Source organism: Cervus canadensis, chromosome 21, assembly GCF_019320065.1.
Source record: "Cervus canadensis isolate Bull #8, Minnesota chromosome 21, ASM1932006v1, whole genome shotgun sequence".
NCBI classification, from domain to species: Eukaryota; Metazoa; Chordata; class Mammalia; order Artiodactyla; family Cervidae; genus Cervus; species Cervus canadensis.
In genome coordinates this window covers 37,344,508-37,362,709 of record NC_057406.1, presented here as the reverse complement: position 1 = coordinate 37,362,709, position 18,202 = coordinate 37,344,508, and positions in this window count along the sequence as shown.

Here is an 18,202-nt window from a genome sequence, read left to right as displayed (position 1 = left end):
GAGTACGACGGGGAGACCACTTTCTCTCCTACAAATTCATCAAAAGAATAACTGAATGCAGAGCAAACCTCACAAAACAACTTCTGATCGCTAGCTGAGGACATCAGGCGCCCAGAAAAGCAGACCATTGTCTTCGAAAGGAGGTAGGACAAAATATAAAAGATAAAAAGTGAGACAAAAGAGCTAAGGACGGAGACCCGTCCCGGGAAGGGAGTCTTAGGCGGCCTTGCTTGGGCTAGGGTCCGGGCCTGAGTGCCCTGAGGACAATCGGAGGGAGCTTCTGTGAGGTGCCAACTTGAACTGTGGGAGACCAAAAGAGAGAAAATTAACCGGCCGGAACACACTGCCGGCCGTTCGCAGAACAAAGGGACGGAGAAAGTCCCAAGAAGAGGTCGCAGGCTGCGGACCCGCCCAGCCCCGCCGGAGGCAGGAGGCAGGGGGGAGGGGAAGGTCGCGGTGAGACACAGGGCGCAGGCACCCGACCTGCGCGGGCGGGGACTGGGGCTGGGGACGCAGAGGGCGGAAGGCGCGCGCACCCGACTGGCGCCAGCGGAAACTGAGACTGGGTCCGCGGAAGGGAGTGAGTGCGCCACACTTGGGGATAGTGCGCCCATCAAGCCCCTCGCTGCCTGGACCGCTCTGACGGGGAAGGCACAGAGAGCAGGCGCAGCTTTTCCTTCCGCGCTTTTGTGTAACACCGGAGGGCTGGAACCTCGCGCAGCGCGGGGCGCGCTCCATATAGAACAGCCGGGAGCCTGAGCAGCGCAGACGGAGAAAGCAGCGTCAGCCCCTCCCGGCAGCGCCAGCCCGCCCCCGCAGGGCCAGCCCCTCCCCGCAGCGTCAGCCCCGCCCCGCAGCGCAACGGAACTAGCTAACTGAATAAGAGTCCACCTCCGCCGGCCTGTGTCAGGGCGGAAATGAGGCTCTGAAGAGACCGGCAAACAGAAGCCAAATAAACAAAGGGAACCGCTTCAGAAGGGACTGGTGCAACAGATTAAAATCCCTGTAGAAAACACCGACTTCACCGGAAGGGCCCTGTAGATATCGAGAAGTGTAAGCTGGAACGAGGAGCTATCTGAAACTGAGCCGAACCCACACTAACCGCAACAGCTCCAGAGAAACTCCTAGATATATTTTTACTTTTTTTTTCTAAGTAAGGAAAAAAAAAAAAAAATTTTTTTTTCTTTTTATATTTTTTCTTTTTTATTTTTTCTCTTTTATTTTCCTTTAAAATTCCCTATTACTCCCCCATTACTCCTTAACTTTCATTTACATAGATTTTTACGATTTTTTTAATTAGGGGAAAAAATTTTTTTTTTCTTTCTTTTTTTTTTGTTTTTTTTTCTTTTTTTTCTTTTTCTTTTTTCTCTTTTTTCTTCTTTTTTTTCCTTTCCGTTTTCTCTTTTATTTTCTATTTTTCTTTTTCTCTTATTTCTTTTAAAGTCCTCTAGTACTCCTCTACTACTCTTCATTTTCATTTTCACTACACTATAACCTTACCAAAAAAAAAAGAAGCCCTATCTTTAAACCGAAGATTATTCTCTCCCAATCTTGACTCTCTGTTTTCTACCTCAGAACACCTCTATTTCCTCCTTTCCCCTTCTCTTCCCAATCCAATTCTGTGAATCCTTGTAGGTGTCTGAGATACGAGAACACTCTGGGAACAGACAGCTGCGTAGATCTGTCTCTCTCCTCTTGAGTCCCCCTTTTTCTCCTCCTGCTCATCTCTATCTCCCTCCTCCCTTTTCTCCCTCCTCCCTTTTCTCCTGTTCATGTAACTCTGTGAACCTCTCTGGGTGTCCCTAACAGGGGAGAATCTTTTCGCCATTAACCTAGAAGTTTTATTATCAGTGCTGTATAGTTGGAGAAGTCCTGAGACTACAGGAAGAATAAAACTGAAATCCAGAGGCAGGAAACTTAAGCCAAAAACCTGAGAACACCAGAAAACTCCTGACTACATGGAACTTTAAGCAATAAGTGACCGTCCAAAAGCCTCCATACCTACACTGAAACCAACCACCACCCAAGAGCCAGTAAGTTTTAGAGCAAGACATACCACGCAAATTCTCCAGCAACACAGGAACATAGCCCCGAATGTCAACATACAGGCTGCCCAAGGTGACACCTAACACATAGACCCAACTCAAAACTCATTACTGGGCACTCCATTGCTCTCCAAAAAGAAGAAATCAAGTTCCACGCACCAGTACACTGACGCAAGCTTCCCTAACCAGGAAACCTTGACAAGCCAAACGTCCAACCCCACCCACTGGGTAAATCCTCCACAATAAAAAGGAACCACAGACCTCCAGAATACAGAAAGTCCACTCCAGACATAGCAATCTAAACAAGATGAAAAGGCAAAGAAATACCCAACAGGTAAAGGAACAAGAAAAATGCCCACCAAGTCAAACAAAAGAGGAGGAGATAGGGAATCTACCTGAAAAAGAATTTAGAATAATGATAATAAAAATGATCCAAAATCTTGAAAACAAAATGGAGTTACAGATAAATAGCCTGGAAACAAAGATTGAAAAGATACAAGAATTGTTTAATAAAGACCTAGAAGAAATAAAAAAGAGTCAATTAAAAATGAACAATGCAATGAATGAGATCAAAAACACTTTGGAGGGAACCAAGAGTAGAATAACGGAGGCAGAAGATAGGATAAGTGAGATAGAAGATAAAATGGTGGAAATAAATGAAGCAGAGAGGAAAAAAGAAAAAAGGATCAAAAGAAATGAGGACAACCTCAGGGACCTCTGGGACACTGTGAAACGCCCCAACATTCGAATCATAGGAATCCCAGAAGAAGAAGACAAAAAGAAAGGCCATGAGAAAATACTCAAGGAGATAATAGCTGAAAACTTCCCTAAAATGGGGAAGGAAATAGCCAACCAAGTCCAAGAAACCCAGAGAGTTCCAAACAGGATAAACCCAAGGCGAAACACCCCAAGACACATATTAATCAAACTAACAAAGATCAAACACAAAGAACAAATATTAAAAGCAGCAAGGGAAAAACAACAAATAACACACAAAGGGATTCCCATAAGGATAACAGCTGACCTATCAATAGAAACCCTCCAGGCCAGAAGGGAATGGCAAGACATACTGAAAGTAATGAAAGAGAATAACCTACAACCTAGATTACTGTATCCAGCAAGGATCTCATTCAGATATGAAGGAGAACTCAAAAGCTTTACAGATAAGCAAAAGCTGAGAGAATTCAGCACCACCAGACCAGCTCTTCAACAAATGCTAAAGGATCTTCTCTAGACAGGAAATGCAGAAAGGTTGTATAAACGTGAACCCAAAACAACAAAGTAAATGGCAACGGGACCACACCTATCAATAATTACCTTAAATGTAAATGGGTTGAATGCCCCAACCAAAAGACAAAGATTGGCTGAATGGATACAAAAACAAGACCCCGATATATGCTGTCTACAAGAGACCCACCTCAAAAACAAGAGATACATACAGACTAAAAGTGAAGGGCTGGAAAAAAATATTTCACGCAAATGGAGACCAAAAGAAAGCAGGAGTCGCAATACTCATATCAGATAAAATAGACTTTCAAATAAAGCTGTGAAAAGAGACAAAGAAGGACACTACATAATGATCAAAGGATCAATCCAAGAAGAAGATATAACAATTATAAATATATATGCACCCAACATAGGAGCACCGCAATATGTACGGCAAACGCTAACGAGTATGAAAGAGGAAATTAATAGTAACACAATAATAGTGGGAGACTTTAATACCCCACTCACAACTATGGATAGATCAACTAAACAGAAAATTAACAAGGAAACACAAACCTTAAATGACACAATGGACCAGCTAGACCTAATTGATATCTATAGGACATTTCACCCCAAAACAATCAACTTCACCTTTTTCTCAAGTGCACACGGAACCTTCTCCAGAATAGATCACATCCTGGGCCATAAATCTGGTCTTGGAAAATTCAAAAAAATTGAAATCATTCCAGTCATCTTTTCTGACCACAGTGCAGTAAGATTAGATCTCAATTACAGGAAAAAAATTGTTAAAAATTCAAACACCTGGAGGCTAAATAACACGCTTCTGAATAACCAACAAATCATAGAAGAAATCAAAAAAGAAATCAAAATATGTATAGAAATGAATGAAAATGAAAACACAACAACCCAAAACCTATGGGACACTGTAAAAGCAGTGCTAAGGGGAAGGTTCATAGCATTACAGGCTTACATCAAGAAACAAGAAAAAAGCCAAATAAATAACCTAACTCTACACCTAAAGCAATTAGAGAAGGAAGAAATGAAGAACCCCAGGGTTAGCAGAAGGAAAGAAATCTTAAAAATTAGGGCAGAAATAAATGCAAAAGAAACTAAAGAGACCATAGCAAAAATCAACAAAGCTAAAAGCTGGTTTTTTGAAAAAATAAACAAAATTGACAAACCATTAGCAAGACTCATTAAGAAACAAAGAGAGAAGAACCAAATTAACAAAATTAGAAATGAAAATGGAGAGATCACAACAGACAACACTGAAATACAAAGGATCATAAGAGACTACTACCAGCAGCTCTATGCCAATAAAATGGACAACTTGGAAGAAATGGACAAATTCTTAGAAAAGTATAACTTTCCAAAACTGAACCAGGAAGAAATAGAAGATCTTAACAGACCCATCACAAGCAAGGAAATCGAAACTGTAATCAAAAATCTTCCAGCAAACAAAAGCCCAGGACCAGATGGCTTCACAGCTGAATTCTACCAAAAATTTAGAGAAGAGCTAACACCTATCTTACTCAAACTCTTCCAGAAAATTGCAGAAGAAGGTAAACTTCCAAACTCATTCTATGAGGCCACCATCACCCTAATTCCAAAACCAGACAAAGATGCCACAAAAAAAGAAAACTACAGGCCAATATCACTGATGAACATAGATGCAAAAATCCTTAACAAAATTCTAGCAAACAGAATCCAACAACATATTAAAAAAATCATACACCATGACCAAGTGGGCTTTATCCCAGGAATGCAAGGATTCTTTAATATCCGCAAATCAATCAATGTAATACACCACATTAACAAATTGAAAGATAAAAACCATATGATTATCTCAATAGATGCAGAGAAAGCCTTTGACAAAATTCAACACTCATTTATGATTAAAACTCTCCAAAAAGCAGGAATAGAAGGAACATACCTCAACATAATAAAAGCTATATATGACAAACCCACAGCAAGCATCACCCTCAATGGTGAAAAATTGAAAGCATTTCCCCTGAAATCAGGAACAAGACAAGGGTGCCCACTCTCACCACTACTATTCAACATAGTGTTGGAAGTTTTGGCCACAGCAATCAGAGCAGAAAAAGAAGTAAAAGGAATCCAGATAGGAAAAGAAGAAGTGAAACTCTCACTGTTTGCAGATGACATGATCCTCTACATAGAAAACCCTAAAGACTCTACCAGAAAATTACTAGAACTAATCAATGAATATAGTAAAGTTGCAGGATATAAAATTAACACACAGAAATCCCTTGCATTCCTATATACTAACAATGAAAAAACAGAAAGAGAAATTAAGGAAACAATACCATTCACCATTGCAACAAAAAGAATAAAATACTTAGGAGTATATCTACCTAAAGAAACAAAAGACCTATACATAGAAAACTATAAAACACTGATGAAAGAAATCAAAGAGGACACAAACAGATGGAGAAACATACCGTGTTCATGGATTGGAAGAATCAATATTGTCAAAATGGCTATTCTACCCAAAGCAATCTATAGATTCAATGCAATCCCTATCAAGCTACCAACGGTATTTTTCACAGAACTAGACCAAAGAATTTCACAATTTGTATGGAAATACAAAAAACCTCGAATAGCCAAAGTAATCTTGAGAAAGAAGAATGGAACTGGAGGAATCAACCTGCCTGACTTCAGACTCTACTACAAAGCCAGTCATCAAGACAGTATGGTACTGGCACAAAGACAGAAATATAGATCAATGGAACAGAATAGAAAGCCCAGAGATAAATCCACGAACCTATGGACACCTTATCTTTGACAAAGGAGGCAAGGATATACAATGGAAAAAAGACAACCTCTTTAACAAGTGGTGCTGGGAAAACTGGTCAACCACTTGTAAAAGAATGAAACTAGAACACTTTCTAACACCATACACAAAAATAAACTCAAAATGGATTAAAGATCTAAATGTAAGACCAGAAACTATAAAACTCCTAGAGGAGAACATAGGCAAAACACTCTCCGACATAAATCACAGCAAGATCCTCTATGACCCACCTCCCAGAATATTGGAAATAAAAGCAAAACTAAACAAATGGGACCTAATGAAACTTAAAAGCTTTTGCACTACAAAGGAAACTATAAGTAAGGTGAAAAGACAGCCCTCAGATTGGGAGAAAATAATAGCAAATGAAGAAACAGACAAAGGATTAATCTCAAAAATATACAAGCAACTCCTGCAGCTCAATTCCAGAAAAATAAATGACCCAATCAAAAAATGGGCCAAAGAACTAAACAGACATTTCTCCAAAGAAGACATACAGATGGCTAACAAACACATGAAAAGATGCTCAACATCACTCATTATTAGAGAAATGCAAATCAAAACCACAATGAGGTACCATTACACGCCAGTCAGGATGGCTGCTATCCAAAAGTCTACAAGCAATAAATGCTGGAGAGGGTGTGGAGAAAAGGGAACCCTCTTACACTGTTGGTGGGAATGCAAACTAGTACAGCCACTATGGAAAACAGTGTGGAGATTTCTTAAAAAACTGGAAATAGAACTGCCATATGACCCAGCAATCCCACTTCTGGGCATACACACTGAGGAAACCAGATCTGAAAGAGACACGTGCACCCCAATGTTCATCGCAGCACTGTTTATAATAGCCAGGACATGGAAGCAACCTAGATGCCCATCAGCAGATGAATGGATAAGGAAGCTGTGGTACATATACACCATGGAATATTACTCAGCCGTTAAAAAGAATTCATTTGAACCAGTCCTAATGAGATGGATGAAACTGGAGCCCCTTATACAGAGTGAAGTAAGCCAGAAAGATAAAGAACATTACAGCATACTAACACATATATATGGAATTTAGAAAGATGGTAACGATAACCCTATACGCAAAACAGAAAAAGAGACACAGAAATACAGAACAGACTTTTGAACTCTGTGGGAGAAGGTGAGGGTGGGATGTTTCAAAAGAACAGCATGTATACTATCTATGGTGAAACAGATCACCAGCCCAGGTGGGATGCATGAGACAAGTGCTCTGGCCTGGTGCACTGGGAAGACCCAGAGGAATCGGTGCAGAGGGAGGTGGGAGGGGGGATCGGGATGGGGAATAAGTGTAAATCTGTGGCTGATTCATATCAATGTATGACAAGGCCCACTGAAATGTTGTGAAGTAATTAGCCTCCAACTAATAAAAAAATTAAAAAAAAAAAAATTTAAAAAACACTAAAAAAAAAAAAGTAACTAAAGTGAAGTTTAAAATCAATGTGATTTTAAAATGTCATATATTTAATATTTTAAAGCAACATATCTTTGTCAACTTATAACTGAAAAATAATTCTAAATAATAATAGAAACTAGGAGGATAGAAGGTCCAATGGTTTTGAGGTAAATCTTCACTGTTATTGAATATATGCTATTCAATCATTGGGGCATTGATTAAAGCAAACTTTCCTTCCTTTGACCACATAAATTGTTTTTTCTTATGTAATTCTCACAAAAACATTAGAAAGTAATGTAGTTATAATTTAAATTCCTGTTGGGCCAAAGCTTCAGGTTTTATGCTGGTAGAGTTTCTGGTCATTTCAAAATCTCTATAAAAGGACTGCCAGGATTGAGTTGATTCTCTGAGAGTTCTTCAGAGTAGCTTTTCTCTGGGACTTTTCCAACACTGGATCCCTGATGGATTAACAAAAATTGACCAGTCCCAAACCTGACACATAAAGCTGACACAAAAATTTATAACTAAATTGTTAACATAATTTATGATATTTTGTTTCCTCCTTAGTCACAAAATGGTGATTAAACTTACTGGTCCAGACACTGGAATTGGCTAGAGATCCTTAAACAAGAAGACAAAATTACATGAATTTATAAGAAATGGAAGCCAAACTTAATGTTAACCTTTGTGAGAAAGTCTTTAATAATACAATTAATATTCTTATATGGATGTCATTTAGCATAGTTTGAGATACCATCTGTTATAAGAAAGTTCAAATGCAGTGTTTTCTGGATGTGCTGGACCAGGTCAAGTCTGAATTCCCCTCCAGACGTAGGATTTGATGTGTAGACAGAGCATGCAATTTTGCAATCTGCCGAGCCAGAAGAGGATTTAATACTGAGTTCAAAGCTGTATTCAAATTGTCAAAAAATGTTCAATAAAATAACATTGCAAATCATATTCAGTTAAACTAGCTGGCAAAGGTAGCATAACAAAATTGAGAATTAAAGCATATGAGACGTAGTGTTATTTACATGTTTTCAGGGCTTACGCACTGGGTGGCTCTCTATTTACAAGACAGCAGTTTCCACCCTTCCCCTCTGCTTTAAGGTTTGGTGTGAGGCCAAGTCCTCCATCTGACTTCATCTAAATGTGGTCTAGTTCAGATTAGGGTTTGTCACCACTCTTCACAGCAAACAGGAATTCAGCAGGCTGGGGGGGAGGAGGAGGAGAAGGAGGAGGAGGGGCTAAGTCTGTTGAAGGTAAACATACCTGAGACAATCATAGCAGTGAAATTTGGAGGTTGCATGGTGGTCAGATGTGCATGGCTTAATTTTAGATAACTGTTGAAGGAAAGAGTGTTTTAGAATTCTCAAAATTTTTGCTGCCACTGGAAAAAAAATCATTTGGGGAAGCATTATTTTCACCCTCTCTGAAGACAAAGTTTTACAGGATTCTAAGCTTCTTACTTGGAATCTAATGGGACATGTGGCTGAAAGATGACAGATCATAAATCTGTTTCAAATAAATAAAGACATGGTTTGACAGAAGAGAAAAACCATGAATCAGAACAAATGGGTCAAAATAATGCAAGTATTTTTAAAAGCTAAAAAATGACATTCAATCAATATGAAAAACATTAGCAAAAATAATAACAAAAAATTTTAAAGATAATAAAAATAGCAATTTTATTATTTATGAATACAGAAGATAAACTCTGAAATATGGGCCAGACAATATTTTAATGGCTTTACACATTAACCTAACAGGCTTATGAAATGAATTCTAGTCTAAAACTGAGGCAGAAAACAGGTTAAATATTAAGTTGGTAAATGATAGACCTGAGACTTGAACCCACACATCCAGGCTCCATCCTGCACAACCTGTGCTAATTTACGAAAGGGAAGAATACAAACCTTCTCATTAAAGTTTTGCAATGGAAACAATACTCTCTTGCCTATTTCCAAATTACTTAATATGTGATGTAATTTCTGATGTTAATATCACTGGAGAGCTGTATCAATTTCAAATAATAGGTAAAATTGGAGAAAAGGAGCTAGTGGTTCTTGGCTCTGTGTTATGTGCTCTATGACTAAGATTTAGAAGAGAATTAAATTACTTTATTCAAACCTTTTCTATTTCCTTCTCCAAAAATGTAAGGTTATAATGCTCATCATACCATCAAGTTCTTATTGATTTGGACTGACAATTTCCCTTAAGAATTGATTAGAGCTTGGGAGAAGATTAGTCTTTTGGCAGACTCTTTACTGTTACATTATCTTAGCCAATACTGTAGAAGTTGATCTCTTGACTTTATATTCTTGTCATTTAGCTAATGTAACTCCAGGCTAAATCACAGTATTGATTTGCTTGAGCTGTGGAATGTAAATCTTTTCCCACCAGGTAAACAAGAGCAATTAAATGGAATTTGGCTTAGAAGGGAAATGATTTTCCCATAACTTTGCCCCATTAGCAGAAACCCTGGCACTCCAATAAGCTACAGGGTTTAGTGCCAGGTGTGATGACGCATCAGTCAGCATAGTCTGGTTGCCAAGAATCTAAGCCTGGAACTTGTAAATTCTTTAAGATCATCAGCATCCTTTGGTGGGAGATACATCACAAAAGTGAACCCAAACAAACTGAGTAGCTTGGTTAAATAAAATAGGTGAATGTAACTGGCAGAAGGAAATGTTTTGCCTTCTGATAAGCATGGACTTGTCATCAGGTAGACATGAGCTGGAATCTGGCTTTACACCTTATGAAGTGGTGCTTGTCAAGCCATGATCACTGGTGAGTTACTGACCTATTCTCAGCCTTATTTTCCTCTTCTAAAAAACAGCATAAATTAGCTGTATTTGCCAAACACAATGCATGACACATAGTAGGAGCTCAGTACATTTATTTTTTAAATGACAAGCTATTTCTCAACAAATTCAATTACTGGGAAAAAAGTGTACATAAAATATTTCTGAAAGACATAACTAATTAGACATTATTTTTATTAATTAAAAATCTATTTTGGAAGTCTGAATCCTTAGTATTCAATTCTGAACGATGAATAAATTGAATTATTCTAAATTGATTGAATAATAACATTATTCAATTTCTGCTTAATTTTAAAAATTAAAGTTATATTGATTCTCCACGTCCCTCTCAACAGCAAACCAAGACTGAATTTAAAGTACTTCCTCAAATCTAGAAGGTGAGTTTCTGATTTTTCAGATTATCTTGGCCAAAGATAAATGGCTCTTCTTTGCAGGCACTAAACTAGAAATGCTCCTAGCTCTGAGAGTCATAATAAGTCAGAGGGTTATTCTGACTTAGTAGGTGTTTTACTCTTTAGTCATGGTAAAATTAAATGTATCAACAGCACTGCCTTCTCAGCCTTCTGCTGGTGAGATATCTTTCCTTAAAGAATTCCACACGCATTTGAACTCTTGACCTGTTCAGTCCCCAGACTAATCTTAAGAAGGGTGGAAGTGAACAAATTTGACTGTGTTGAAGATCAAGGGTAACAAACCTCATCACTGCTTCTTCCCTGGCAAGAAAATCTCTAGATTCATAGTGCACAGTATGGTGGCTACTAGTCACATGTGGCTGTATAAATTTAAACTAAATTAAATTTAAAAATTAGTTTCCTCAGTCACACAAACCAAATTTTAAGTGTTCAGTACTGACCTACAGCTAGTAGTTTACCAAATGGCATATAAAGTTTCTTTCATCTCTGAAAGTTCTATCCAGAGGCACTGCTACACGATTAATGGTAAAAGCCCCAGATTATTTTTCTTTCACATTGAGCATAATAAGTTATTATCTTCCTCTTATTTTCTCTTATTTTTTAAGAGAAAGAAATATGCAAAAATACTTACAGCACAAAACGTAAAATTGAAGACCATCTCATGCTTTTATTCCCAGTCCTTGTTTTGACTATTTCGTGGAGTTGCTCCAACCTTGGGGTCTTATGTGGTCCCATGTCTTCTATTTCATAGAGGAAAGAAGCATGGCCATCCGACGGTGATCTCAGCATGCTGAAGCAAGCTTAATTGCCCAGAGGGTACCTGATACATTCTACTTCTCAAGTATTTCTGTTAGTCGATTGAATAGATAATAATTAGAACAGGTAATTAGAAAAGGACAGGGTGCTCCTGTTTGGAATTTCTTGAATTTTGTTATTTTCCCCATTCTTACAACCCCAGGTCCCCATCTTATTTGAGCTTCCTACCTTGTTACTTGTTTACCATAATGGCAGGATTGGTGGTGCCACATGGCAAGAAGAGAAAGTGAACTTTTCATGAGGCCTGAGAAGCCTCTGTCTCTCATCCCCAGAAGGTAGCTAAGGAAGGTTGAGAAAATGTTGGTCCTTCATGCTGCAAGCCAGGGCTAACTTAGAAAATGCCCAGAATGGCCTGAAACTGCATGTTCCTTTGTAGTACACGTAATATTGGATGAAAAGATTCACCCTTGGGGGTGGGGGTGGGGGTGGGGGGAAGGAATATATTTTGCTTCCACTTTTCCCACCACTGTGAATAAAATCCTTAACCAATCTTGAAAAGGATTATATAAGACAGGGGTCCCCAACCTCCAGGATCTAATGTCTGATGATCTGAGATAGAGCTGGTGTAATAATAAAGTGCACAATAAATGTAATGTGCTTGAACCACCCCCAAACCATCTCCCCTGCCAAACAGGTTGGAGACTGCTAAGAGATCACAGATATTTTAATGTTGAATTCTATTCCATTGCAAACCTTTTAAGGAGAAACATTTTGGTATAGAAAAGTTAATAATTGTAGAGTTCTGTGGAATCAGAAGAGAAACAGAGAGAGAATAAAGTCATTGCACACTTGCAAGTCTCAACCATTCATTTACCACTTTCTCTTTTTTTTTTTCATTTATTTTTATTAGTTGGAGGCTAATTACTTTACAATATTGTAGTGGTTTTTGTCATACATTGACATGAATCAGCCATGGATTTACATGTATTCCCCATCCCGATCCCCACTCCCACCTCCCCACTTTCTCCTTTCTTCAGCCCAATCATACTTTCACCACCTACACTTGATCCTGTTAGTATCCCTGCCCTGGTGATTGAAACCACTGCCGATGATTTGAAACTATTTACTACTTTGTATATGTTCCTAGCATTCCGAGTAAAATTATGAATGTATTTTTCCATAGACACATTAGTTGGTTCAATACATTTAGGCTTTAGGAAATCATTAGCTGTAATGTGGAGAACTGATGATTTGAGAGCAAGAATGAAAATAAGGACTCACTTAGCAGGCTATTTCAAAAGCAGTGTGAAGGACAGGGGAGCCTGGAGTGCTGCAGTCCATGGGGTTGCCAAGAGTGGGACACGACTAACTGACTGAACAACAAGGCACGAGATGACAAAGGCTTTGGTTACCAAGATAGTTGTGAGAATGAATGGAAAAAAGTAGATGAATTCAGGAAAAGTCTTGGGGTACAGCTGACAGGACTAAATTTGAATTAGGGAGTGAGTATGAGATAAAAGAGAGAAATGGGGAAGGATGATATATTTGTTGAGATGGGAAATATTACAAAAGACAGAGAAAGACCTCTGGTTGGCAGGGGTGAGGTGGTGAGGAAGAGACCTGTTTTTGACATGTTGGGTACCACATTAATCGGGCAGATGGATATAAGATTGGACTTAAAAGTCAATGGTCTTTTAGCCTATGGCAAGTATGCAAAACTGTGGAATCAGAAACAGAGAGAGAATAAAGAAATGAGGGCATCAGCCCCATTACATTTAAGATTAAGGTCTATATAACACTGCATTATGGGTTATAGAGAATTTTTAGGCTTTATGTTACTTAACATGAGAATATGCCTTTCAATTTCTAAGGAATAAAGATAAAGACATTTCTGAGCACAAGAATTCGTGTGGGGAACTGCCAGCATTACCAAGGTAGAATCCCTGTGACACTCTGAATTTAATTCATATAAAAGAGAACGTGTCTCTCTCTCATCAATAACTGTAGCTGGTTATCTGGATTTCTTGGCAGCTAGGACTGGAGTTCTCTAAAGAATTTTGATTTGATATTTCTACCTAGCTTATGTCATTTTATAAAACTGCTGCCAATGTCAGCTTTGATTTGATACAAAGTGTAAAAGTCTATGGCTTCCTTTATGAGAAAAAAGAAAAATTATAAGAAAAATAAAGTATTATTTTTAGCTACATAAAAAGCCATGAACAAAAAAACATATGGCTTGCCTGTAAAATTATAATGTAGAATTACTTCCAAAAAATAGCTCAGAGACAATTACTGTAAGTGTACTACTTGCATCCCTGTTATATTTTTTAAAATAAATCTATAAATCTTTACATTTTTAGAAGTTATGGAAAGCAGACAAAAAGAAAGATACAGAAAATTACAGAAAAGTATGTTTCATAAAAGTAGCATGTTTCACAGTATTTGGTGAACATTTGTATTTGGTTCTAACATTTTTAGAAAAGAATACCTACACAAAACAGCAAAAACTCAAAATTCATTACTATACATCTTGCCACAAGACATTTTCTATAATCCACTTCAGTATGTGAACTTGTTGTCAATGATTTGTTCATTCTGTAGCTTCAGTTATTTCTTTTTAAATCAGCTTCCAGATTTTTGAGACCTGAATCTTTGCCAGGACTGAGTCAAGTTTTCCTATCTTTTGAATGACTTTGTTCCTTGATCTCTGTGTAGTTCTCAAAAATAAAAGACTAGTTTGCACCACAATTGTCAGTCAGAGTGGGAGTCTAAAAGCCTATTAGCTATCCTTCAGCATCCATTAACACCAAGACTCACACCACATTGTTCTGAATATTTCCACTTCTGACCCGATCCCTAACCCTCCCTTCTCTTCACCTGTCCCTGTCCCCATCCCCATCCCTTACCCAGCTCCTGCTGGGTCCTCTGGATCTCCTATTTATTCTTGACTCTAAAATCCTGTGCATACAATCCCTTCTCTACCTTTTCTTCCTCCCTCCTATTGTAGCTGAAACCTGATGGACCAGGACCAGTGAGTCTAGTATTTATAGCTCACTCCCAATACTGGGAGGCCAGGTATAGCTTGGTACTGTAAGAAATTATTTGACATATAATTTTTCATATGGCTTCCCTGGTAGCTCAGCTGGTAAAGAATCAGCCTGCAATGTAGGAGATCCCATTTCAATTCCTGGATTGGGAAGATCCCCTGGAGAAGGGACAGTGGGAAGGCTACCCACTCCAGTATTCTTGGGCTTCCCTGTGGCTCAGACCATAAAGAATCCACCTACAATGCAGGAGACCTGGGCTCGATCCCTGGGTTGGGAAGATCCTTGGAGGAGGGCATGGCAACCCACTCCAGTATTCTTGCCTGGAGAATCCCCATGGACAGAGGAGCCTGGTGGGTTACAGTCCATGATGTCACAAAGAGTCAGTCATGACTAAGCAACTAAGCATAGCACACAGACCCTACTTACACTCTTAGGGGATCTTGTAAATTTGGGTAGAATATCAATTTAGTAGCATTCTAGTAGCTGTGATTTAGTTATCCCATGTAGCATTTGGAAATGCAGGTTCATGTTAAAGGTTCAAAAAGCAGGTTACTGTTTTATGACAGTTCTATAACTTTCTCATAGGACCTCATTTCTTATTGTAACCACAGCAATTTTAGCTATTCCTTTAAATTAGCACTCAGACTCTATTAGCTCAAGTTTAATTTATTACTAGTGGAATTACTGATCAGTTATTTATGAACTCACTACTATATACCAAGTTCACACACAGGCTAAGTACAAGGAAATTCCTTCAGGATATAATAAACAAGACAGATGTGGGCTCTTCCTTCAGAAAGATATGTATAAAGCAAATAAGAACACATATTATTAATTATAAGTGGCAACTAACACAAAATATTATTTAATTCTTTATGTACTCCATGGGCTTCCCTGGTGGCTCAGCAGTATAAGAATCCACCTGCCAATGCAGGAGATGTGAGTTCAACTCTGGGTCGGGAAGATCCCCTGGAAAAGGAAACTGCAATCCACTCCAGTATTCTTGCCTGGAAAACTTCATGGACAGAGGGGCCTGGCGGGTTACAGTCCATGGGGTCGCAAAGAGTCGGACATGAATTAGCGACTAAACAACAACAAACACAAATTATTATTTCATTCTATATGTACTCCATAGGAAATTACAATTTCATTAGAGATTAATTTTTGACAAAATTATATTTTCATTGTGATCACATAAATCCAATTCCCAATCTAAGAATTATTAATTTATTTTGGCTTCTTGCTCCTCTGAGTAGTCTGGAGTTGTTTACTTGTATGTAAACAGAAGACTAGGGGCTAAGTGCTTAGATCCAGTAACTCCAGTTTTTCTCTTGTAGTTTTATAAATGTCTTCCAGGTATGTACATATTTTTTTTTCTTATGCAGGATTTATTATGCAAAGACTTCTTTTAATTTAGCAAATGCGTAATTCTTTTGTCATTCTTTAAAGCATATTAAGCATTTCCTGATTCCAGTCAGTATCACTGTCAGAAAAAAGTTTTAACTGTAGATACCTGACTCAGTGCAGAATCATATCAATCATAGGGACACTGTTCTGGTTTTGATTTCAAAGCAATTACTGAGTAAGGCTTCACTGAACTGCAACATGAATCAGCATTTATCGAGGCTGAGTTTAAACCTCTATTCCAGATTCTGAGTGACAGAGAACTTCTAAATAGGGCACTGTTTGTTCACAGTTTTAGGTATCTGTGATTTACTTGGCTTTATTAGACAATAGGGGCTTTGGTTCAGTTATATTTTTAACATTCCTTAAAATAAATCAAAGAATGTTCCCATTTTGGATGAGGATTAGCATGGTGGAGGAAATGAAGAATTTACAAGTGCCAGGTATCCAGGGATTGAGAGCTGGGCTCTGTGCTGAACTGCTTTGGTTAATACTTTATTGGTTGCATGTAATAGAAACTGGCTCTGGCTAGCTTAAGGGAAAAAAGTAAGTGGTGCTGGCATATTGGAAGAATATTTGGGTAGCTCAAAGAATCCAAGACTCAGGAAAGACAGTGATCAGGGGACTTCTGCCCTCAGAAGTAGAGTTCATGTCTTGCTCCCTAGAGTAAAATAGTTGAAGAATCTCAGCACATGACTCTTCACAAGAGGCCCAGTTTGGGTCTTCACCTGTGGACCAGCCAGTCAGTCAGAGGGGCAGAATAATATTGTTTAGCCAGTTGCTTGTGGGCAACTGCACCTGTGTTTTGTGGGCGGTTCCCAGAAAAAGGGGGCTTATTGTGAACTGGAGGCCATACCAATGAGGTCTACTCTATGGGGCATTTTACAAGCTTAATTTTTTTTTTTAAAGTCTATTAAAATCACTATTTTCACCTCACAAATGAGAAAACAGAGACTCCATTTGGCTAGGCAACTTGTCCAATGTTCCACAGTTAGAATGATGCAGGGCTTGAATTCTAACTAGGCTTATAAAAGGGGGCTAGTCTCCTTCTTTAAAGTAATGTGATGACTATTTGGATAAATATTTACAGATAATTTCTCATGGAGAGATGTTAGGTATCTGCAATTTTATACTAGAAAGAATAAAACTACCTGTTGAAAGATCTAGGGTTGAATCCCACCCAACTCTACCTGGTCCTCATGGGCAATTAAATACCTAATCTTCTATACTAATCAATGTGGACATACCATCTCCTGCACAGGGTTATTTCAACTTCACAGGGGTGTTGAGATAATAATGTGAAAATACTTGGTTCAAAGCAGATACTCATTTGTTTTTTGAGGAAATAACTCTTCTAATAATGAACCCTCAAGCATGTTACTAAAAATGGAGTCACAATTTGACAGTGCTTTGTCACTCAAAAAGTCTAATTACTGTCTTACCCACAGTCTTTCAAGATGGTGCTTTATTCACCTAGACATAAAGGTAGGAAATGCTATAAAAAGTGGTAAGAAAATCACACAATAGAAGGGGAGTTTTAGACACAAAACATTTGACTCCTTTGAGACTTTCAGCTCATATTTCAGGGAGAATCTATCTTTGGTCACAGTGTTGCAGGCAGGGGGACCCCCTTCAAGGGCCCTAAACTGGGCTCTTGTCTAACACTCAGAAATGAATTGTCTGGGGAGATATATGTGCTGACAAAGCAAGATATTTTATTGGGAATAAAATCCCCAATTTTATTGGGGGCCTGGGCAGAGAGCAGTAGGATAAGAGAACCTAGGAGAACTGCTCTGCCACATAGCAGTCTTATGTTTTGTGGGGATGGGATTAGTTTCTGGGTTGTCTTTAGCCAATCATTCTGACTCAGAGTCCTTCCTGGTGCTGCATGCCTTGTTCAGTCTATATGGATGCCAGTGAGAAGGATTCTGGGAGGTGGTCTGACATGTGGTGTCTCCTTTTGACCTTTCCAGAACTTTTCTGGTTGATGGTTTGTTAGTTCATTGTTCCTTACCAGGACCTCCTGTCAAAACAACTCAAGCAAATGGTTACTATGGTGCCTGGCCAGGATGGGCGGTTTCAGTCCACTAACAACTGTGCTTCCCCTAACAACAGCACAATGCTTAAATTGTGAGAAATTAAATTCTAAGCATTAGGTTTAAATGTTTAAGTCTAATTCTCTTAGTGAATGCTACCTGACATGGTTTATGTCCTTGTGATAACCAGAACAAAAAGAGAATACAGTTCTAAATG